The sequence below is a fragment of the Lepidochelys kempii genome, chromosome 14 (genome assembly GCF_965140265.1).
Source record: "Lepidochelys kempii isolate rLepKem1 chromosome 14, rLepKem1.hap2, whole genome shotgun sequence".
Classification (NCBI taxonomy): domain Eukaryota; kingdom Metazoa; phylum Chordata; order Testudines; family Cheloniidae; genus Lepidochelys; species Lepidochelys kempii.
Window position 1 is genome coordinate 20,355,778 of NC_133269.1, and position 23,815 is coordinate 20,379,592.

Sequence of the window (23,815 nt, forward strand, 5' to 3'; positions counted from 1 at the left end):
AAGTGTGACGGGGTGTCTACCCCACCCAGGCGGTGGAAGGGTTAATGTAGGCACGAGGCCAGTTAACCCACCTGGTTGCACCTGGATGGTGGGCCAGGCCTAATTAGAGATGAAGCCCAGCTAGGGAGGAGCTGTGTGATGCTGTAAAGAGAGGAAGTTGGTAGCAGAAGCTGGCTGCAGGGGGAGAGGTAAGAACTTTGCAGTTACTCTCTTGGTACTAAAGAAAGGAGAGAATTGTGGGGAACAGAATGGCTCCTGCCGGGCAAGGAGGATGCCAGGGCTGCAGGGGAAGAATACCCAGAACACACAAGAGTGGAGCAAGCTCTTGTGGCTGACCCTGACACAAGGGTAGGAACTGAACCTCTCAGGAGAAGCCCTGTGTAGTGTTGCTTGTTACAAAGCACCAGGAAGGGGCTGGGGAAAAGGCCCGAAGAAAGAATAACGGTAGGAAGGAGTCCAGGTAAGCAGGGGCAAGGTTACTGATGGAGCAGATGGTGGCTGTTCATCATAGGGTACTGGACTGGAAGGGGCTTTTGTGGATCTCAGTGGAACGTATAAAAACTGGGCTTAGTACCTTTGTGGATCCATGCCTCAGATGCCATGAAGATGAGGACCATATAAGTGCCCTGATTGATAACTGGATAAATAGAATATACTTTCTCTCTGATTAGATGCCCAGTACCCCTCTATCTTTATGATCATCTCCTTGTGCTGTCCTGCATGCTGTATATGAACTGAGATTACTGGGGCAGATTCTTAAGCTGGTCTAAATCGCCATAGTTCTTTTGACTTCAATAGAGCGTTTGCTGATTTATACAGTTGAGGATCTGGCCTGTTATTTATAGGGGAAAAACACGAATAAAATTGTAAGTGGAGAAAAGTGAGAAAACTAAGCATTTCTTAGGACTTTTGTCATTAAAAGAAATCATGTTGTTCTGATGTGATTAGTAGAATGGAAAAGTGAAAAGATGATAGACATCACCAGGTTTGAACCAACAGAAAAGCGGTTATGTTTTAGGGGAATCAAAATAAGCTCATTTCTTGCAATAATAAGATAAATTATGATAAAACACTCTGTCTCTGAGCCTGTGTATTTCACAGGCTGGCCTGGTAAGCACTTATCGGCAGGGAAGCAGCCAACACACGCCAAATGGCTGGGCTGAATGTTATTTTGGTTTGGCTAAAGCAAATTGCAGTTTCCCTTCTCCATGCAATTTTTAAAACACAGGTTATCATCTTAAGGAAATAGTATATGAAGTTGATGAATGGTTGTTAAAATAACTTATTTGCCAGAAATATTTATGGACTCTGCAATTTAGTTGCAAATTACAGGAAACCAAATCTGGATCCTGGTTTTGGGATCAAAACTAACTAACCTTCCTTTGCTATTCTTGATACTATAATGGGAGTTAGTGTCTGTCTGTCTGTCAATTTTGGGTCCCAACTTGAGTCATCTCAAAGGGAGATTTTCAGAAAATGCTGAGCACTCATTCTCTGAAAATTAGGGGCCATATCCTCAACTTGTGTAAATTGTTGTACACCAGTAAGTCAGTGAAGCTATGACGATTTACATCAGCTGAGGATTTGGCACCAGGCCCTCTTCAAGGTGTTTCAAGATGGGCAAGAATGGAGTCACTCAAAATCGCTAGTCACTTTTGCAAACCTTGGCTATAATGCTGGATGATGCTGAAGTAGGCATAGCGACAGGAAAAGAATGTTCCTTGTAAAAAGATAATCATGCTTTTTTGAGAACATGGAACAGTGAAGTTTGTTAAAGCAATCAGTAAGTGTCATAATGTTTATTTAACCGAGAGCAAGGACGATGGAAAAGCATTGCAGCTGGGGAGAAGCCCAAGAGTGCTAAGGAGTGGAAGGGAGTTTAGATTTAGTAGCTGTCTCCCCTTGAAAAGAAAAACAAGACATTATAGAGCTGGGGAGGACACAAAGTAGCAGTTGACTGCTGGCTTTTATAAAGGAGCAAGGTTAGGGTTGTATTATCTGAAGTTCAGCTCCAGGTTAACAGCTTGGAAGATGTGGTTGCAACCATAAAGGGAACAAAATTTAACTCTTTTCTCAACATACACTAATTTCGTTTGAAGGCAGATAATCTTTTTTGGCTGTGTTTTTACCAGCGGTGGATGCCTTATTGGAGCAGACGAGCAAGGTCTGAATTCTTTCAACAAATGAAAGGAGAGAATTTAACACCACACAGATAGTATGGGGCCAAATTCTGTTCTAGCTGGCATCTTGGGGAGTCCCACTGAAGTGATGTTATGGGGACAACTTGACTTCTTTGTGGGAGGCCAAGACAAGGAAGGAACAGAGCATTTTGTAATGATATGAAATCAGATATATGGACCTGACTCTGAGAGTGCAATCTGATTGGCTCCCAAGGGAAGTGATTAGAATTGGTCAGAAAATGTTCTTTTTCTGCAGAAAATTTTGCTGAAAATGATTTTTATTTGTTTTTGTTAAAATTTTCAGTGGAAAATTTCAACTGTGCTGAAAGACAGAAAACCCCCAAACCTCAAATATATGGCTAAACACAGGTCATTTTTGACCAGAACCAGAAAAACTTTTGGCTGAAAACAAATGGTTTTGGTTTCTGGATGAAAAAATGGAAATTTTTGAGGCAAGCAGACACTTTCTATGAAAATATTCATTTGATTGAAAATCCAATTTTCCATCGACAAAACTTCAGGCAGAATATTTCCAACGGGCCTTAGTTGGGATATTTAAAACTAGCTAGGCACTAGAAAAATGTGGAATAAAAAACAGGTCTGCATTGGCTGCAATCAGCTGTATGAGGTAATTGGTCTTTCCCTATTTCTGATTTCTGTATTTCTGCTTTATGAATGAATCTGAGCAAACCACTTAATGTTACAGAATCAGGAAAGCAGTTACTGCCTTGTCCGTTCACTCCTTCTCTGAAAATGTACAGACCCTCTTAAATCTTACCTGCAAAGCTACAGAAATCCTACTTCAATGGCCTAAAAGGAGGCAGTAGGTTTTCTATAAGAGACCTGCCACCAGTTTCAGAGCTGCTCTACTATCTGTTTCGCTGCCTTCTCGACTGGTATCTTTGCAACAGACTCCAGGCATCCCAGTCCCTCTGCAAATATTTCAAACCCCATAAAGCCTATTTCAGAGACCTAATTGCCCATAATTTACATGCCTCTCCTCACTTTGAAACACAAGAAGATTGATGATAACATCTCGAGTGACAGATGTGGTATCTGTTGCTAATTACAAGCTGACATTATGGTCAAGCAAAGCCATGGGGACCATAAAAAGCTTATTCAAGGTCTTCTACCATTTCAAACACAGGCTGGACACAATGCCATACATTTTCTGTCTTTCCAAGGTGTGCGCCTTCTGAATTATGCCAGCAGTTCATTCTTTAAGAGGAGATGATTAAAGAAACTGAAGAAGCTGCAACAGTGTGTTTTTGTTTATGGGGAAACTGTGAAAGTGTAGTAAAGAAGTTTCTGTACCTTTCACTGAATAATAATTTGCCCTTCTATAACACCTTTCACCCAAGAATCATAGAATCATAGAATATCAGGGTTGGAAGGGACCTCAGGAGGTCATCTAGTCCAACCCCCTGCTCAAAAGCAGGACCCATACCCAATTAAATCATCCATGAACACTTTCCAAACACTTATTGACTCAGAACACTCCTGTGAGACAGGTAAGAATGATTATAGCCATTGTACAGACTGGTAAACCAAGGCACAGAGAGTTTCAAGTGGCTTGCCCAAGGTCGCACAAGATCAGGGAATGGAACCCAGGAGTCAGTTTTCTTACTCTGACCACGAGGTAGGAATAGGGCTCAAAACCTGGAGGCTCTTATTTCTTGTTCTAGCCAGGAGACACAACTCCTACTACCATGCTCAGGTTGGGGAAAACAACAGCCTTTCCTCTTGTGTTTTTCAGGTGTTACTATCTCCTGTGCGATTGCTGCTCTCCATGCGGTACCTGGCCTGTTGCTACATACAGACCTTCTGTTTCCAATCCTGTCAACTTCTATGAGCACAGACCTTTTTGTAAAAATGCATTCCCCACAAGAAGTCATTGGGAGTTAGAAATAGAAACCTCCAGGAAACGACCCCAGAAGAATACCAAATAGGGTAACTTTCCTTCTACAAAACTCCAGTGAAGAAGGTCCCAAATGCATTGATCCTTCTTTAGGGTGAAATTCACCCCTTTGCAGAGGGCCTGCATGAGGCCTATGTACTTCCTACGGCCTGGTCTATGCACAGAACCGCACCAGTTTAACTAAAGAGATGACTTTAAACTGATTTAGTTTAACTGGTGCAACTTTGTGAGTGGATTGTAATGACAGTTTAAACCCATCTTATATTGGTTTAGGCCGGGGGTGGCCAACCTGTGGCTCTGGAGCCACACGTGGCTCTTCAGAAGTTAACACGCGGCTCCTTGTCTAGGCACCGACTCCGGGGCCGGAGCTACAGGCGCCAACGTTCCAAGGTGCCGGGGGGTGCTCACTGCTCAACCCCTGGCTCTGCCCCAGGCCCTGCCCCCACTCCACCCCTTCCCGCCCCCTCCCCTGAGCCTGCCGTGTCCTTGTTTCTCCCCCTCACAGCCTCCTGCACACCACAAAACAGCTGATCGGCAGGTGCGGGGAGGGAGGGGGAGGCGCTGATCGGCGGGGCTGCCGGTGGGTGGGAGGTCCTGGGAGCTGTGGTGGGCGAGCGGATAGGGGCTGCTGACGTAGTACTGTGGCTCTTTGGCAATGTACACTTGTAAATTCTGGCTCTTTCTCAGGCTCAGGTTGGCCACCCCTGGTTTAGGCTACATCTACACTTCAGCCTATGTCAGCAAAATGTGCGTCGCTCAGGGATGTGAATATTCCACTCCTCTGAGCGACATAAGTTACATCAACATAAGCGTTTGTGTGCACGGTGCTGTCGGCGGCTGAGTTCTCCTGCCAACATAGCTTATGCTGCTCCTGTCAGCCTCGAGCATCTTCGCCAGATATGCTGCAGTGGCACAATTTCACCAGTGCTGCACCACGCCTGCTGAAACACCCAGAGAGTGATCTAGGGTGGGAGCAGACCAGGGGTGGGAAGAGGTGTGACTAGTCAGGTCCTGTTGTCCGGCAACTCCCTGCTGCTGCAAGCCTGATACCAACTGTGTCAGTAACAGCACAAGTTAGGACAACTCTCAGAATTACCCTAGCCTGTGCCAAGGGCTGATCCAGCCACTGGGAGACTCTGAATAGAGCATGTTCCAGCAGCTTGCCTGCTGCCCTGTGTTGATCCTAGTATCAACACAGGAGCAAGCTCTGCTGGTAGATGGGTGGTAAATGGGTCATCGGCCCCATGCTGGCCCTCTGCACCCAGCTGAACCCAGCCTTGGGGTTGCCAGGTCTGCCCACTTGTTTGTCTATGGCCTCCATCTATCCCCGTCAGTCCCTACTGCCGTGTTCCCTTAGATAGAAGGGGGCCATGGTCTGCTCTCGGTTACACAGATGCTACTGTGCTGAGGTCAATTGTCAGACAAACAGACTGGCCAATGTGTGGATGACGAATTACGATTGGTGGGGTCACCTGCGTAACATCAAGAGCAGAACTGGGCACATGGCCTTTTCTAAAGCCACAGTGATGCAAACTGAATGAGAGAAGGGTGTAGATCAACTTTCTTTTCCCTCCACAGTTCCCCATGCCCAAGGAATGGACAGTTGCCACCCAGGTCTCCCAGTTACCACCCATCACTCACACTGGTGAGCCTCCCAATACATCCCAATTTAAGACTCCCATTGACTACTGTGGGCTTTGGATCTGGCCATAAGTGAGCTTCTTCTTTTGTCCTTTCAGGCAACAGAAATACTGTGGTCCCAAATTGCTCAGTGGATCTTACACCTCCAGTGTAAAAGTCTATTTCATTCCACAATCTTTGGGCTCCTTGGAATTCTGCAACCTCGGCAGGAAATTTGATCCCAAGCACATTTACATGGATGAAGGTGGCGTTATGTGGAGCTTCAAAGAGGCAGGCAGGTGGGCTTAGGAGATGTGATAGCTGATGAGGAAGCCATAGGCTAAGTCTGGTTTATGTAACAAATAAAATAAAATGTTTTCAACAAAAACTCATGAATTTTACACATACAAAATGGTGGGAAATCTCTGTATCTTATGCAAAGAGCTTTAATTCCATTTCTGCACCCTGCTATGTGCAAGGTTAATCAGACTGTTATACAAGGCTGCTGGCCCAAATTTTAATGCATTCATTGTGTTTCAGAGACTTGGAATGGCTAATTATGGATAACAAGCTCCTGGATTATAATAGTCATCCTAGCCCACAAGCATGCATTTGAGTTAGCATTGGGAAGAGGATAATTCTACAGAAATAGCTCATTATCTTTCAGTGGTTTGAGCAGTTTTGGCTGCAATTAAGACTACAGTAACCTATAAAGGGCATTCAGATCTTTTGCATCGACTCTTCAGATGCATGCTATACAAGTAGTCTTGGCAGAATTCAATTTTTTAAAATAATTTTGACAGCTAATATCAATGTTTATTTTTAGCAATTTTTTCAAATTTTATAGATTTTAAATTTTCACAGTTGCAGGAAATTATGGGGGGAGGAATCAGACAATTATTTAATTACAGTAGACATGAGATTCAAAAAGTTAGAGCTTTGCAAAGCATTAAAACACAAATTGCCAACATCACATGTCAAAATATCCAGAGCAAATATCCTTAAATCAGTACATCATACCAGTCTTTACTATTTGTTCGCTAGCCCATTTGTTACAAGCCTAATTTAAAAGTAAAAATCCCTGGATTTTTATTCTTAAATTCTCAAACAGCATTTTTCTCACTTTGCCTAACTATAAATTTTGATCATTATCAATGGAAAGATTTTTTGGTGGTTGATGTGTGTATGGTGAAATCAATGTTTACTGACACTTACCAATAATCTAATCATTCCAAGCCTAAATACAGGCTTGGGAGAAAGATATTGTGCTGGGAAAGTTGAAAGAAGCCATTGCAAAGCCCTGCAAATGTCCTGCTAGGCCTTGCCACTAATTTTCAAATGTAAGGGTTTGGAAAATTTGGGGGACCTTGGTAATTGTGGAGAACAGGCTTGCAGAAGGATTAACAGGACTTGAACACAGGTCAGGAGAGCCATCAGGTAACAGACACCACCATACCACAAGCTGTAACCCAGCTGCTTCCTATGATCTGCACACCGCAGCAGATGTACACTGAAGTCCCATCTGAGAGACCTGATTGGCTGCTGCCCTGAAGGTTCCCAGTTGACCACTTGATCCCATATAAGCCAACTGGACATAGCAGGAAGTGTTCAGGCAACAATGTGGATCCCCAGCGAACTGCCATGACTGATTCCGCTCCTGAGCTCACAGCATTGACTTTGGCTTTGACTTGGATTCTTCTGACTTTTACTCCATACCCAGAACCCTGACACAAATTCAGACCTTGAGCTGTTTGAATTTTGCCATAGCACACTGACTGCTAGTCAGGGAGCTGCGTGGGGAGGGGCTAATTCCACAGGTTCAAATCAGCATCCAAACCAGACAATGAAACTGTGATTGCCTTTCATGATAGGGAAGAGCATAATGCAAGTGGCTCTATCTCACAATGGCAGAACCACTCAGGAGGCCTTCTCCAGTTCTAACACAGGCAACCTTAGAAGCATTTAGGAGGAATGCTCTACAGCTCTGAACTTTGTTTGTTTTACATAATTAATTGCCAATAACTGTTTGAATGACCAGGAAAGGACTGACAGGTACCAAATAGGAATAAGTAGCCTGAGCCTGCTGCTTTGGATTTGGCTGCCATGATAATACTAGTTCAAAATGATCTTCTAGCACTCACATATGAGAAGGTGATGACGTGGGCCAGGGTCTACACTTAGAGACTTTTGACAGTATAGTAATGTTGGTTAGGAGTGTGACTTGTGGGGGTGGGGGTTGACATTTCTATATCAGCAAAAGTGCTAGTCTAGATGCAATAAAAGTGCTTTTGCCAGGATAGCTTATTTTGCTCCGTGAACCACGATAAACTGCATCTAAACTTGGAGGTACACCTGGTTTAAGTCTATCAAAGTCACTATATAATGATAGCATCACTAGAGCTGAACAAATAATTGATTGGCCTCCTCCCTGCTCCCTTCCTCCCTGCAGGTTTGCTGGCTGAACTGAAAAAAAAAATTGTTGTTTTTTTTTTCTTCCTGAAATGAAAACCAGAAAAAAATTCTTTCAGGTTGATCTGAAATGTCGATTTGAATCAGTGTTCTCTAAATGGGTCATTTAGATTTCCCCCCCCTCAAAACAAACTGTTTTGACATTTCCAAATTTTTTATGTTCTTTTTTTCCCCTAGCCAAATCCACTAATAATTTTGGTGCCTCCCAAAATGCATTTTTTTGGGGCAAAATTACTATTTGTTGAAAAAATATCACTCATCTCCCAGTGTCACTACATAGGGTAATAGATCCCACAAATGGAGGGGATAGAGAGTCAGTGAATTCCAACTGGAGAGTGTAGAAGACGGGAAGAGTGCTGTCTCCATGGCACAGACCTTCTCTATCTTCCTTTGACACCCCCGGAGTCTTTTCTGTGAGGTTTGAAACCTGCTCAGATGAAGGGAGAAGGCTGGGATGGTATCTTGGGGTGTGGGGTGGGATGGCTGCTGTCTGCAGCCTTATACCCCTGGAAACCTTCTGGACTCGAGTAGGTAAATTAAACCTGAACCTGTCTGCAATAACTTCCCTGCTTTCTGTGTACCCTCCTCCTGAGGGGAAAGGGATATTTCAAGTGAGTAAAGGAGATCCCCTGGCAGCAGTGACTGGAGGCACTGGGATAGCAGAGGAGGCCAAGAGGCAGGGTGGAAGCCCAAAGCCTTTGGGGATCCATTGGTTTTTGGGTGCAATGTCTAATACTCAGCCACTTCCAGGAGAGGAAGAAGGGGATCAAATCCTGAGAGGAGAATTTGCAGAGAATTCTGCAAGTTGAAACTCTCGACGTTTCCCCTCCTTTGTGGGACAGCAGACCTTGCAGATGTTGCTAGGACCTGTGGGTATTAAATGTTCTTTGCAAAATAAAGAGAGGAGACTGATGGTAGTGTGAAAGGACTCATCACAATTACTTAGCTTGAGAGCGTGCCAAGGCCTGTGTGTGTGGGGGAGTCTTGGGGCTGCTTCCTTGGCGCGTATTTTATTTCCAAAGAGAGTGGTTAATATACGTTAGATCTGGCTGAAAAGATGCCAAGTCAGGCCTTGCCTCTCTGTGCCACGGGCCAAGGAACTGGAGAAGAGCCAGAGGTGGAGTCACAGTGTTGTTTGCCTTTGTGTCCAGAGTTCTATCTTTATCCCAGTCTGGTTTGGATAAAAATGAAATCCAGACGGTCTAATTGGCAGTGATGGTTTCCCTCTGAATTTTTGTTTATTGCTTTAATTTGTGGTGCATCAAATGCTGCAAAACCCTAGGAGGTTTATGAGTAGAATGGTTTCATAAAGCAAGGCGGACACGAGCAGCCCACATCAGTACAGCTCACATCAGTACCTCTGTGCTAATGGGATAACTCAAGGGCAGCAGGGTTAAGGCCCTTGGTTTGTGCTCTATTAATGACTCACAAGATACCAACATTGGACTTCTATCAAGCAATATGGCTTTTGTCAGAAAATGCCCTTGCTTTCCCTGTGCAACTCCCAGCCAGTGAATGGGAGTCTGAGAGACACAAGGTACAGACAAGAGAAAGGCTGAGGGAGCAAATCCTCCTCTGTCAAGGCTGCTAAAAGCCTCAAGTGTTGGGGTATCTGTACTCCTGGGGGAACACAGAGGTCTTCTAGGGAGACTCAACTCATCTAGACCAGTGTTTCTCAACCTGGAGGTTGTGACTTCCAGGGAGGTCATGGAATGAGTTTAGGGGGGGTCACAAGTGAAGGGCCAGCATTAGGGAGTGGCAAGCAGGACAATTACCTGGGTTCTCATGCCACAGGGAGCCCCACAAAGGTAAATTACATGCTTCAGCCCCATGCGATAGGACTCAGGCTTCAACTCTACCTTCCAGGGCTCTGGCTTCAGTCTTGGCTTACAAGTGAAAATCAGGCTCAAGTATCACACTGAAATGTAAGCACAATATTAATATTCCAATCGATTTGTTTTATGATTATATGGTCAAAATGAGAAAGTAAGCAACTTTTCCAGGAATAGTGTGGTTGTGACACTTTTGTATCTTTGTGTCTGATTTTGTAAGCAAGTAGTTTTTAAGGGAGGTGAAACTTGGGGTACGCAAGACAAATCAGACTCCTGAAAGGGGTACAGTAGTCTGGAAAGATTGAGAACTACTGCCCCAGTGCAGCAGAAATGGCCCACACAGGGCACACTTCTGTGCAAATAGGGTATAGGCAGGGGAGGTGCAGGCCAGCGGTTGAGTGTGGATCCAGTGCTCCGTAGATCTGCTGGCCATTGCCTTCTAAGGGTATGTCTACACTGGTAGAGTTACAGCGCTGCTCAGAGAGCGCTGAAGGGAAACCGCTGTTGTGTGTTCACACTGTCAGCTGCCTGCACAATAGCGTGTTCACCCTTGCGGTGCTTGCAGCGGTATTCGGAGCAGTGCACTCTAAGAAGCTATCTCACGGAACGTTTTAATTTGTGGTGGCAAAAGACCTATCTGGCTTTAAGATTGAACTCGATAAGTTTATGGAGGAGATGGTATGATGGGATAACATGATTTTGGCAATTAATTGATCTTTAAATATTCATGGCAAATAGGCCCAATGGCCTGTGATGGGATGTTAGATGGGGTGGGATATGAGTTACTACAGAGAATTCTTTCCTGGATATCTGGCTGGTGAATCTTGCCCATATGCTCAGGGTTTAGCTGATCGCCATATTTGGGGTCAGGAAGGAATTTTCCTCCAGGGCAGATTGGAAGCCAGCCTTCCTCTGTAGCATGGGGCATGGGTCACTTGCTGGAGGATTCTCTGCTCCTTGAAGTCTTTAAACCACGATTTGAGGACTTCAATAGCTCAGACATAGGTGAGAGGTTTTTCGCAGGAGTGGGTGGGTGAGATTCTGTGGCCTGCATTGTGCAGGAGGTCGGACTAGATGATCATAATGGTCCCTTCTGACCTTAATATCTATGAATCTGTGGAACATCTCTTCCTCTTTTGCCACTAAGAGTTGTGGGAAGATGGAGGGGGTCGCTGGTCATCCTGGGTCCTGTCCCAATGCCCCGTGATGCAGTGCTTCGCATCTCAGTAATCCCTGTGCTTCTGTCTGCATTTGGTGCCACCTTTCAATGGTTTGTGTACTGTGCGGTCTGCCTCTTCGGGCTGCAGGAACGGATCCCGCACTGCTGACCAGTATGCTGCTCGCTCTAACTACACGTCACAAGTGGCAGTGGAGTTATTCCTTAAACTACAAAGGCAAGAGGAGTGCGACATTAATCTCACCGCACATAGTAGCTACGACATGAGATTGCTTGCGACATTCATGGAGGTGCTGATCACAGTGGAACACCGCTTTTGGGCTCGGAAAACAAGCACTGAGTGCTGGGATCAAATTGTCATGCATGTTTGGGATGATGAGCCGTGGCTGCAGAACTTTCAGATGAGGAAAGCCACATTCATGGGACTGTGTGATGAGCTCGCCCCAGCCCTGCGGCACAAGGACACGAGAATGAGAACTGTCCTGTCATTGGAGAAGCACGTGGCGATTGCACTGTGGAAGCTGGCTACTCCAGACTGCTGCTGGTTGGTCGCTAAACACTTCAGAGTGGAAAAATCAACCTTTGGACTCTTGTTGATGGAAGTGTGCAGGGCCATTAATCATCGAATCCTGCTCCAAAAGACTGTGACTCTGGGTAACGTGCATGAGATTGTGGATTGCTTTGCACAAATGGGTTTCCCTTACTGTGGAGGGGCGATAAATGGCACGCATATTCCAATTCTGGCACCAGATAACTTAGCCACTGAGTACATTAATTGGAAGGGGTATTTCTCAGTGGTTCTCCAGGTGCTTGTGGATCACCGTGGATGTTTCACAGACATTAACGGAGGCTGGTCCGGAAAGGTGCATGACGCATGCATCTTTCAGAACACTGGCCTATTCAGGAAGCTGCAAGCAGGGACTTTCTTCCTGGACCAGAAGATCACCGTAGGGGAAATGCCCATTGTGATCCTGGGAGACCCCGCCTAACCCTTAATGCTGTGGCTTATGAAGCCATACACAGGGCACCTTGACAGCAGCAAGGACCAGTTCAACAACAGGCTGAACAAGTGCAGAGTGACTGTTGAGTGTGCTTTTGGCTGTTTAAAGGCCATCTGGCGCTGCCTCTATGGGAAGCCGGACCTGGCTGATGACAATATTCCTATGCTTATAGCTGCGTGCTGTACACTTCATAATATTTGTGAAGGGAAGGGTGAAAGCTTCACTCAGGGCTAGAGTGCTGAGGCTCAGTGCCTGGAGGCTGAATTTGAAAAGCCAGAGACCAGGGCAATTAGAGAGGCGCAGTGCGGGGCCATAAGGATCAGGGATGCCTTGAGGCAGCAATTTGAAGCTGAAAGCCACTGATATTTGTTGCTATGCTCGGGAGTGCAGTGCTTGTAATGCTAGGAGGTGATTGTGATTGGTGCAGACGATGCACTGTGAAGGTGTAAGAAAATTGCCTGTTGCTTTGCAGGGCTCTGTTTGCTTTCAGTTAATGGAATAAAGATTGTTTTCAAACCAAAACAATTCTTTCATTAGAAAAGAACAACCAGAGGAGAGAGACAAATAAAAAAACACATCAGCACTGAGTGGGATGGGGGAAGGGAGGGTCCCAGGAGGAGGTGGGGTCCCGGGATGGTTAAAGATTTGCTTATGTCCAGGTATAATATCCAACCTTCTCCTTTAGCGTACAGTGCAGCAGGTAATGTACTTCTGCAGAGCTAAACTGCAGAGGGACGGGTGTTGAGTGCAGTGGGTACTGGGAGTCCGCAGGGCTGGACTGTGATGGGGCAGGAGTGGAATGCAGCGGGTACAGACTGGAGCCAGGAAGTTGATAAGAGTGTGTTGGCGGTGACGGAGGGGCGCATGGGAAAGAGTTTTGGGACAGTGGCTGCAGGGAGGGCAGGCGTGGAGCTGCTCGGTTTGCAGTGCTAATAGCACCTCGAGCGTGTCCGCTTGGCGCTCCATAACGTTTAAGAGCCGCGCCGCATTCTCCTTTCGGTCCCTCTTCTCGCTGTCCCACCACTCCTTCAATTCTTGGTTTTCGGTCGTGGAGTGCATCATGACATCATGCAGAAAGTCCTCTTTAGTTCTTCATGGCTGCTTTCTAATTCTACACAGCTGTTCAGCCAGCGATAACAAAGAGGGAGGCTGGGTTCCCAAGGTCAGATCTGTGAAGCCAAAATGCAACGTTTTACAGAAGCAGTACTGTTTGCAACTGTCAAGGTTCCTTCCCCACTCTGAACTCTAGGGTACAGATGTGGGGACCTGCATGAAAAACCACCTAAGCTTATTTTTACCAGCTTAGGTTAAAACTTCCCCAAGGTACAAACTATTTTACCTTTTGTCCCTGGACTTTATTGCTGCCACCACCAAGCGTCTAACAAATATAACCAGGAAAGAGCCCACTTGAAAACGTCTTTCCCCCCAAAATCCCCCCAAGCCCTATACCCCCTTTCCTGGGGAAGGCTTGATAAAAATCCTCACCAATTTGCATAGGTGAACATAGACCCAAACCCTTGGATCTTAAGAACAAGGAAAAAGCAATCAGGTTCTTAAAAGAAGAATTTTAATTGAAGAAAAAGGAAAAGAATCACCTCTGTAAAATCAGGACGGTAAATACCTTACAGGGTAATCAGATTCAAAACATAGAGAATCTCTCTAGGCAAAACCTTAAGTTACAAAAAGACACAAAAACAGGAATATGCATTCCATTCAGCACAGCTTATTTTATCAGCCATTTAAACAAAACAGAATCTAACGCATATCTAACTAGATTGCTTATTAACCCTTTACAGGAGTTCTGACCCTGCATTCCTGCTCTGGTCCCGGCAAAAGCCACACACAAACAGAGAGAACCCTTTGTTTCCCCCCCCCTCCAGCTTTGAAAGTATCTTGTCTCTCATTGGTCATTTTGTTCAGGTGCCAGCGAGGTTATCTTAGCTTCTTAATCCTTTACAGGTGAAAGGGTTTTTTCTCTGGCCAGGAGGGATTTAAAGGTGGTTAGCCTTCCCTTTATATTTATGAGAGCAACACAAAGACCACTGATTCAGTGATTTAAAACACTGCCACTATTCACATACCTGTCACTAACTGGCTGACCCCAGGCAAGCACACATGAGCCACAAGACCCCCAAAATGGTGAGTAGCCGCAGGGGCAGGGGAAATCAGTGTTCCAGGACTGTACTGTACACCTGGCATGTGGCTCTTGGGGACAGCGAGCACTGTAGGGGGCATTGCATTATAATCATTACTGTCTCCACATTTTCCCCAGGCTGTGTTTATTATGGAAGATATCTCACTGCTGAGGGTGAGCAGGGAATCAATGGAGGGTCTTCTCCAAGATTGCGGTTTCCGCCCTGGCCCTTATGTGGCTCGCCTGTGTGCAGCAATGGTCCTACCCAGTGATGGCAGATGGCGCGGGAAAGTTACCTTTAATGGGGCAAGAAACAAAGCAGCTCTGCCAAAGAACCTGCAGCAGTGGATTGCCTAGTATCTTCCTGAAAATTTCCTGGCGATCCCTGAGGCAGATTCCTGTGAAGTGAGGAAGTCAATCAACACCCTGTTCTGCCGCTCACACTAGACATGTGGAGGTATGTGCATCATACAGACACAAGCCTGCTTTCTGCAACCCTTCTTCCTCCAACAACTCACTTCAGCAATTCCCAAAATCAAAGCCACTTACCAGAGGCCTCCTCTCCTGTTTGCGCTTCGCCAAGCTCCTACAGCTGTGACTGGGTAGCCTTCTCCGGGGTAGAGAAGCGCTCCTGGCTGCATGCATCTCTGACCTCTGAGTTGTCCTCTGCCTCTGGGTCCCTCACCCCCACCACATCCTCATCCAAGATTTCCTCCTCCTGGCTTGGTCCACTGTTGACTGGCATGCGAGCCACCGAAGTATCCACAATGGCCTTTGCAGTGGAGGTGGGGTCTCCACCGAGTATCGCGTCCAGCTCTTTGTAGAACCGGCAGCTCATGGGCACAGGACCAGAGCGGCGGTTTGCCTCCCACGCCTTGCGGTAGGCATTCTGCAGCTCCTTCAATTTGACCCTGTGCTGCAGTGTGTCCTGGTCATGGCCTCTTCCTGTCATGCATCGTGAAATCTGTCCGTAGGTATCATAATTCCTACAGCTGGAGCGCAGCTGGGACTGGACAGCCTCCTCTCCCCAAATGCTGATGAGGTCCAGCCGCTCGGCACTGCTCCAAACGGGGGATCGCCCGGTGCGTGGAGCAGGCCTGGCCACCTGGAAAGATGTGCAGACACCACTGCACGCATCACCGAGCAAACAGGAAGGGGACTTTCAAAATTCCCAAGGAATTTACAGGGTGGGATGACGGTTGGTCACCTGAGGGCACGGCAGTAGAGTTCAAACCGATGACCAGAGAGGCGAGAACAGGCATTGTGGGACACCTCCCGGAGGCCAATCGCAGCGCTGTAATGGACCAGGGTGTCTTACCTGGCACCACGGCACTGTACCCCCAGCGCAGAAAGCTCTACGCCTCTCGTCGGGGTGGTGTTTTCACAACGCTGCAATGGCGCAGTTTCTGCTCACTAAGTGGCGTGGCAGCGTGTGCACCTTGGGAGTTACAGCCCAGAAAGCTGCTTTACTGTGCAGAAACTTGCCAGTGTAGACAAGGCCTGAGACGGAGAGTGCAAGAGCCCCAGGGGTTCCCTAAGGCTGTAGTAGCAATTGCTCAGTAGCCTGAAGGAAGGGCAGTGAATTCCTTCCCTCCAGTCCCTGAGTTTCTCAGGCATGTCCCAGGGGACAAGGTGTAGTTCTTACCCTCTAATTTATCTGGCTCCCTTGAATTAGCTGCATAGAAACATCGGGATGCATGTTCAGAGGCTGAGAAGCCTAGCAAGGCCTCAGGCTGCTACTCCCCATTCACAACCAGCACAGAATAGCATCTGTTAATGGAGCTGCTCCCCCAGTCATATCAAATGATACTATATATGCATGACTGAGCTCTTCACATTACGTCTCTGCAGGCTAGGGCTGTAAAGCCATGGTCTTTGGAATAATGGGACTACATTGTATGGTTCAGGGATAGACAGGCACCTTCCTGGATCAGATACCGTGGGTCAAACCAGTGCCAGGTACGGAGAACACCAACGCTCAGCTGTGTGCTGATGTTCAGTTCCAACGACCCACGTTCAGCATGTTGCATAGAGTCAGTGCTGCCACAGTGCAAGAAGATTTAACATCCTTTTCAAGAAGGCAACAAGAGAGGTGTTGAACTGTGAATGCTTTACTGAGGGCTTGCAGGAAGAGCTGGTTACCAGTTTGCATACATCTGCATTTGGTCCTCTGTTCCCCGAGGTAGCCACTTCAGTCTGGTAGGGAACTGGGAGTCAGAAGACTTATTACCAGCTCTGATACTGACTTACTGGTTGACCTTGAGTAGGACTCTTAACTTACCTAGACCTCAGTTTTCTCCATTAGTAAAACAGGGAAAATTACACCAACCTATTGGTTAAAGCACTTTGAGATCTTTGGATCAAAGGCGCCATGGGAGTGTGAAGCGTATTGTTCTAATCAAACTCTGGAGTGTATTATGTAGTTCATTGGGCTAGTGCAGAGGTGGGCAAACTGCGGCCCGTGGGACTGTCCTGCCCAGCCCTTGAGCCCCTGGCTGGGGAGGCTACTGCCGGCCCCTCCCCTGCTGTTCCCTGTCCCCTGCAGCCTCAGCTCACCATGCCGCCAGCCCTGGTGTGCTAGACTGCACGGCAGTGTGGCTGGCTCCGGCCAGGTGGCATGACTGCCAGTCCTGCTGCTCTGAGCGGCATGGTAAGGGGGCGGGGAGTGGGGGCGGGGGGTTGCATGAGGGGCAGAGGGTCTTGGGGGGCAGTCAGGAGACAGGGGGGTTTGGATGGGTTGGAGGTTCTGAGGGAGGCAGTCACGGGGTGGGAAGTGGGAGGGGGCAGATGGGGGCGGGGGCCAGGCTGTTTGAGGAGGCACAGGCTTCCCTACCTGGCCCTCCATACAGTTTTGGAACCCTGATGTGGCCCTTAGGCCAAAAAGTTTGCCCACCCCTGGGCTAGAGTTGCTGTTACAGGAGTTGGTCCAGGAGAGCTGCCTTCCAGCTCAGATGATTCTACAATTAGGGTGACTTTGGGGTTTTTTTCGTGGGTGGTGATGGTGGTTTAAAACATTTCCTTAACCTTGGTTTCAGCTTTCTCTGCTTTAACCCCACACAGCTCATTAGGGTGGGGATTTAACTCCTGGTATGCTGTGACCCCGAGTACTGTGAAAGTGTATTAAGTGCTGAGATATCAGACTGACCCTTGGTGCCTCTTCTTTCTTCTCCAGGAAGGCTGCGGTGTGTCTCATGGTAAAGGCAACAGAACGCAAATTCCTGCTGCAGTTAAAAAAAGACTATTGGACCGAATAACAAATGTATAGCAGCCTGTGCACACTTTCGTGCGGTGTTCAGCTGTAAATATGACCCAAGTTTATAACAACATTCTGCTCAAAAGCATGAAAGACCATCTACCTCCATTTACTTTTTTTTTTTAGCTGCTTAAGAAATATATACACACATGTCTAATATGTTTACATTAGCAGGAAGCAGGCAAATAGTTTTAGAGATAATGTTTCAGCCCATTGTGAGTTACATGCTCTGCAAAGATTGTTTCTTTTTACAACGCGGGAGGGCAGGAGAAGCTGAAAAAAAATCTCTCCAACCCCCTAGGAATGATCCACAGGAATTTCCATTATCCTCCCCTCCCCCAAAGAAACTTGAGATTGTTTGTAAAGGGAAAAGGAGATGAAACACTCCTGATCCTTTCCATATATTATGGGGATTAATTCTTTTAATCTTCTTGCAGTCATCACTCAATTATGGTAGGCTGAACCTATGTAGCTTATTTCCACCACTTGTGGGGAGAACTGTGGGGGGATGGGAGGCTGAAAGTCCAAGGAAGGAAGGGCTCAGTTTAGAGGAGAAAACTTTTTAAATTAATGAAAAATACTATTCCTGGTTTAGGGCCCAAATGAAAAGCTGGATCTGTACTGGCCTTTTCCCCCCCTAAAATTTCCCATCATCCATGGAATCAGTGCAGTTCCTTCATTGTCATCAGTGGGAGCAGGACTAGACTAGAACAGTCACTGTTGTTTTGATCACTGTGTCAGAGCAGGTCTAGATGACCTGGTATTTGAAATGTCAGCAGCCATCACTGCCTTGTCTACACTAGCCTCCTGCTCTTGCTATTCATTGGGGCTGCACAGTGAGAGCAACTAAAAAGGCTAGTATACACCAATTATTTCATACGGGCCAACAAACAGGAACCCAATGGTAATGACTTCCAGTTGCTGTCAACCTGGTCTGGAATTGAACTGGTGAGCAAATGGGATGCCATATTCCTCTTATTTTAATTTAATACAAACCTTTATTTGTTATCATAACACTTTGGTATTGAGCTCTGCAGGCTCAGTATTTATCTTATCCCTGTTCATCCGAGGCTGTGACCGATCACTCTAGAGAGTAAAGTCTCCAGGGCTATGGTGAGCTTCTTAGCAGGAATGAATATAGCTTCCTTTGCCAGTAAGGTAGCTATATTTAAACTATGTATCCATAATGCTTACGCACTGGGAGTGGCCATCTCATGCTTTAATGTGTACCCCTTTCCACTATTTCAAGTATAAAAAGTTACAAGGAGGAGGGAAAGAAATTGTTCTTCTTAACCTCTGCGGATAGGACAAGTAGCAGTGGACTTAAATTGCAGCAAGGGAGGTTTAGGTTGGACATTAGGAAAATCTTCCTAACTGTTAGGGTGGTTAAGCACTGGAATAAATTACCCTGGGAGGTTATGGAATCTCCATCCTTGGAAATTTTTAAGAGCAGTTTGGACAAACACTTGTCAGGGATGGTCTAGATAACATTTAGTCCTGCCACGAGTGCAGGGGACTGGACTAGATGACCTCTCGAGGTCCCTTCCAGTCCTATGATTCAAAACAACACAAAAAACAGCAATTATCTTGGCTCTCCAAAACCCACCTCTAACCAGCCATACATTAACAACTCACTCCCACCCCCTGATCCTGCCTTCATCCATTCCCACCTCAAATACTTGTGTACAAAGAAAAGTCTGGAAGGTGAACAAATCTGAGCAACAAGGAACCCTGGGGAAGTATATTGCAGAGGATGCCCTGCCAGACACTCCCTCCTCTCTATATTGAGACAATTCCTCAGATTGCTGCTGTGGTAGTATAGAGCGAGGAGAGAGGCTGTCTTGCAGGTGACGGGCGTACAAACCATTTAGAACTTTAAAGGTCAGAACCGACACCTGGAATCCACCCATAAGCCCATTTGCCACTATTACACCTCACAGAGCCCCATGAAAAGTTCAGCTTCTTAAACAGGCTGCTGCATTCTGGACACACTTCAGCTTCTGAATGGTCCCAAGGTGCAGCCCATTACATTACTCTAATGCATGGTAACTTCACAGACTACAGGAGCCAGGCTTGCACTGCCAGGAGACAGGGTTGTTAAATTCATGGTCTAGTTGGCAGGCTGAAGGGAGCCCCTTTAGGCCAAATTCTTCCCTTGGCCACACCTGAGCAACTCTAGTGAATTCATTAAGTCTTCAGCAGGGTTGGTCAGGACAGAATTATTCAGCTCTTTGTCCATAGCCAAGTGTTGGCACAGTAAAGCACTGGGAAGAAAGAATCCTTCAGTCCCACTGGTTCTGCTAGCTCATCTGTGTCCGTTAGACTCTGAAAATACAGGGAATAAAGGCAAACTGTTTAACTTCTAAGATGATTAGATGGGATACAAATAGCCTGGCGGGTGTGTATTCTTCACACTAGTGCATGTCTTACCCACTGCCATGGGAACCAGTAATGACCACTGTCTGTCTCCGTGGAAACTGCTTCTCATGATGTCATTCCCCCCCTGTTAGTGCAAGCAAAGCCGTGGAGGGCTGTTGCAGTGGTCAGAGTCCACAGTGAGGGTAAAATGAGAAGCTTAAGACTCCTGGTGTCAGAAGTAAATTAAACTAGATAAAGAATGAGGATATGATTGTGGTCTTCCCAGCCTGGGATCCTTCCTTGAATCAATGGGGACTCTCAAAGCCTCAGGACAGGTTTGAGGGGAATCTGAAATCTGACAGTCAGCTCCTTGATGGGCAAATAAAAGGCAAGGATGCATAAGGAAATAACAGATAAGCCCAGTCAAACTAGAACAGGGGATTGTTGGCCAAAAAGTGAAAAGAGCTCTGTCTAAGAAAAGGCATAGAAAAGCAAACAGAATGAACTCTGACCCTGCTGCAGCAAGAATGAGAGAGAGATCCAGTTCTGTTGCCTTACTTGGGTCTGTTAGGCTGGGAAAGCCAAAGAGTATGGTGGGTTTAAGAGCCAGGTTAATGCTGCAGTATGAGACTAAGATAGAACTGAATGATTCCTCAACTTGCACTTTCCTAGCTGTGCTCTACTTTGAAACCCCAATTCAGCAAAGCAATAAAGCATCAGCTAAAATCCATCTCTATTCAGCAAAACTTTTAAGCATGTTCTCAAGTCAATGGGACTTTAGCATGGCAATTAGATATGCTTAAGAGCCTTGCTGTATGGAGGGCCTGCTGAACTGGGCCCTGAGAGCTTCTCTTTCTCTCTCTCTTTCTTATTATCCTTAACTTTCTGAATGTTTCCTGTGGGTAATAACAGGTGAGGACTCCAAATTACTAAAAATAAACTGGATCTTTATTAAGAGAACTATTGACAGAGATGCTGCAGCTAGCATTTTAGCCATGTGCACACAAGCTGACTTCCTGACGCTTTCTCCAAACTCTTCCCTCCTGCAACCTGTGATCATCCTTCCAAGTTCCATGCAGATCACTACAGTTAAGGCTTCTAAAACAGGGACATGCATCTGAGGCCCTTTGGGACAGATCCTGTTTTTGCACGCATGACTCCTGTAGACTTCTCTGAAAGCAGCACATTTCTGTCTGGGAGCAGGATTTTTGCTTTCTGATTGTGAATGGAATAAAGGTCACTTGAGAGCCTGATTTGCTATTGAGTTCCTCCAATTTTACATCAGTCTATGTAAACTCTTTGAGATCAATCAAATTACACTGGGGTAAAACTGGAGGTACGCAGTGGTGAAGCTGGTCCTTTCTTAAATGAACAGCAGGGAAAGAAGCTGAAAAGTAACTGTTCACCTTCTTTCCCTGCTGTTTATTTTGTTTTTTGGTTCCACTTCTGATGATGCTACACTGCCTCTCTACCACTAATAATGTTTATGTATCCCAGAACTGACTTAGTCACGGGGTGTCATTTCATGAAGTTTCAATGGATGGTGCCTGTTTCCTCTCGGGACCCCTGTGAGGTAGGGCAGTGCTTTATCTCCATTTTGCAGGTGGGGCACAGAGAGGCTAAATGACTTGCCCAAGATCACACAGGCAAGTCTATGGTGGAATAAGGAATTGAACGTGGGTTGCCTACAGCCTTGCCCAACGCCGTAACCTCCAGGCCAACCTTCCTTGCACTAATAGTCATAATAAAGACAAAAAGGGACTGTGCACCCTCGATAGTCTTAACACTTAAAATGAGAACATAACAAAGGCTTGTCCAGTTATGATAATAAGTCATTGCTGGGTCCTAGTGGAAAGGGGGCCACAGCATAAAAGCCATGATCAGAACTGGCCTCCTTGTTGGCAGATGCAGCAGTGAAGCCAAGGAATTAATGGGATCTGGAGGCTGCACTCCCCTCTCACCCATGGGATGGTTGCAAAGCTATTTGGATTAGTCTGTCCATTGAAGCTATTTGTGTCAGGGATGGTTCAGAGAAAACAAGAACCCCTCCCCACTCTCCTCACCCAACATTGACCCAAAACTCAAATGTAACCCAAATAGAATATGTGGTGGGGTTCGAGAACGTTTGGTTAACTATTTTTTCATTTGGTTTTTGGTTTAGCTGCTGAGCTCTCTCACTCTTGGGTTCCAATGTGCCAAAAAGGCTTCTCTCCTGCTGTTTCTGGCACCGCTAGACACCAGGCACACTGCATGTGACTGTTCCCATGGGATTTCCAGCCTGTTTCTGCACATTTGGAGAGTCCAGCTAAACCTTGGTGGATTGACATACAACCTTTGAGTGATGATAAGAACCAAGCTCAAACACTGAATGTTTCCTGGGACATCTCTCACCAGTTTGTCTTACTGAAAGTCAGGGCTGCAGGGCATAATGGAGACACAGCAGAGCACTCTATACTGATCTCAGATCTTAACGTTCTTACATCCTGAGCTTTGTCACTTCCAAATATCAACCAGGTTTGGAAAACAGGGTTTTATCTGGACCAGATCTGTGCTGTTGTTTCAGGTGTAAAGACATCAGGCCTGATTCTGATCTCATTTTCTCTGATGCAAATGTAGAAGTCATTGGAGTTATACCAGTGTAAAACTGATTTAAGTGACATCAGAGTGAGTTCCTGTCAAGGTTCCTCCCCCACTCTGAACTCTAGGGTACAGATGTGGGGACCTGCATGAAAAACCTCCTAAGCTTATCTTTACCAGCTTAGGTCAAAACTTCCCCAAGGTACAAAATATTCCACCCTTTGTCCTTGGATTGGCCGCTACCACCACCAAACTAATACTGGTTACTGGGGAAGAGCTGTTTGGACATGTCTTTCCCCCCAAAATACTTCCTAAAACCTTGCACCCCACTTCCTGGACAAGGTTGGGTAAAAAGCCTCACCAATTTGCCTAGGTGACTACAGACCCAGACCCTTGGATCTTAAGAACAATGAACAATCCTCCCAACACTTGCACCCCCCCTTTCCTGGGAAATGTTGGATAAAAAGCCTCACCAATTTGCATAGGTGACCACAGACCCAAACCCTTGGATCTGAGAACAATGAAAAAGCATTCAGTTTTCTTACAAGAAGACTTTTAATAAAAATAGAAATAAAGAAATCCCCCCTGTAAAATCAGGATGGTAGATACCTTACAGGGTAATTAGATTCAAAACATAGAGAACCCCTCTAGGCAAAACCTTAAGTTACAAAAAAGATACACAGACAGAAATAGTTATTCTATTCAGCACAGTTCTTTTCTCAGCCATTTAAAGAAATCATAATCTAACACGTACCTAGCTAGATTACTTACTAAAAGTTCTAAGATTCCATTCCTGGTCTATCCCCGGCCAAGACAGAATATAGACAGACACGCAGACCCTTTGTTTCTCTCCCTCCTCCCAGCTTTTGAAAGTATCTTGTCTCCTCATTGGTCATTTTGGTCAGGTGCCAGCGAGGTTACCTTTAGCTTCTTAACCCTTTACAGGTGAGAGGAGCTTTCCCCTGGCCAGGAGGGATTTCAAAGGGGTTTACCCTTCCCTTTATATTTATGACAGTTCCTTACTGTGTAAAAGCAATTGCAGGGTTTGTGCAGAAATTATGGGCTCAATATCTCAATTTGCTACTGATGTGGGAGTGAACATGAGCAACAAAGGAAGTGTCCTGATTCAAGTTTTCCTTTAAACACTGACCTTCCAGAGAGGGGTTTGGAGCCAAGTAACTGACACTGGGTACAACAACTGTGAAAGTGTTCTCATTAGGGCTGGTTGTTTCTTGCAGTGAACTGTGTGTCACATTGAAAACTGATATGGTGAAAGAAAATAGTCCCCTTCCTCCC

The 23,815-nt window shown here is 46.1% G+C and overlaps 1 protein-coding gene across 2 annotated transcripts in view; it reads left to right on the forward strand.

The window, feature by feature from the left end:
• The window catches only part of TRIM16 (tripartite motif containing 16), a 200,533-nt gene that overhangs the window by 35,419 nt on the left and 141,299 nt on the right, over positions 1–23,815 (forward strand). The window contains exons 3-5 of one of the 2 annotated variants that reach the window (XR_012154801.1): positions 3,937–4,130; positions 5,677–5,743; positions 5,838–6,106. The exons of the other annotated variant lie outside the window; for it this stretch is intronic. The gene's annotated coding sequence lies outside the window, so the exon portion shown is untranslated. Of the gene's footprint in view, positions 1–3,936; positions 4,131–5,676; positions 5,744–5,837; positions 6,107–23,815 lie in introns of those variants that run through there. 2 annotated transcript variants of the gene reach the window in all.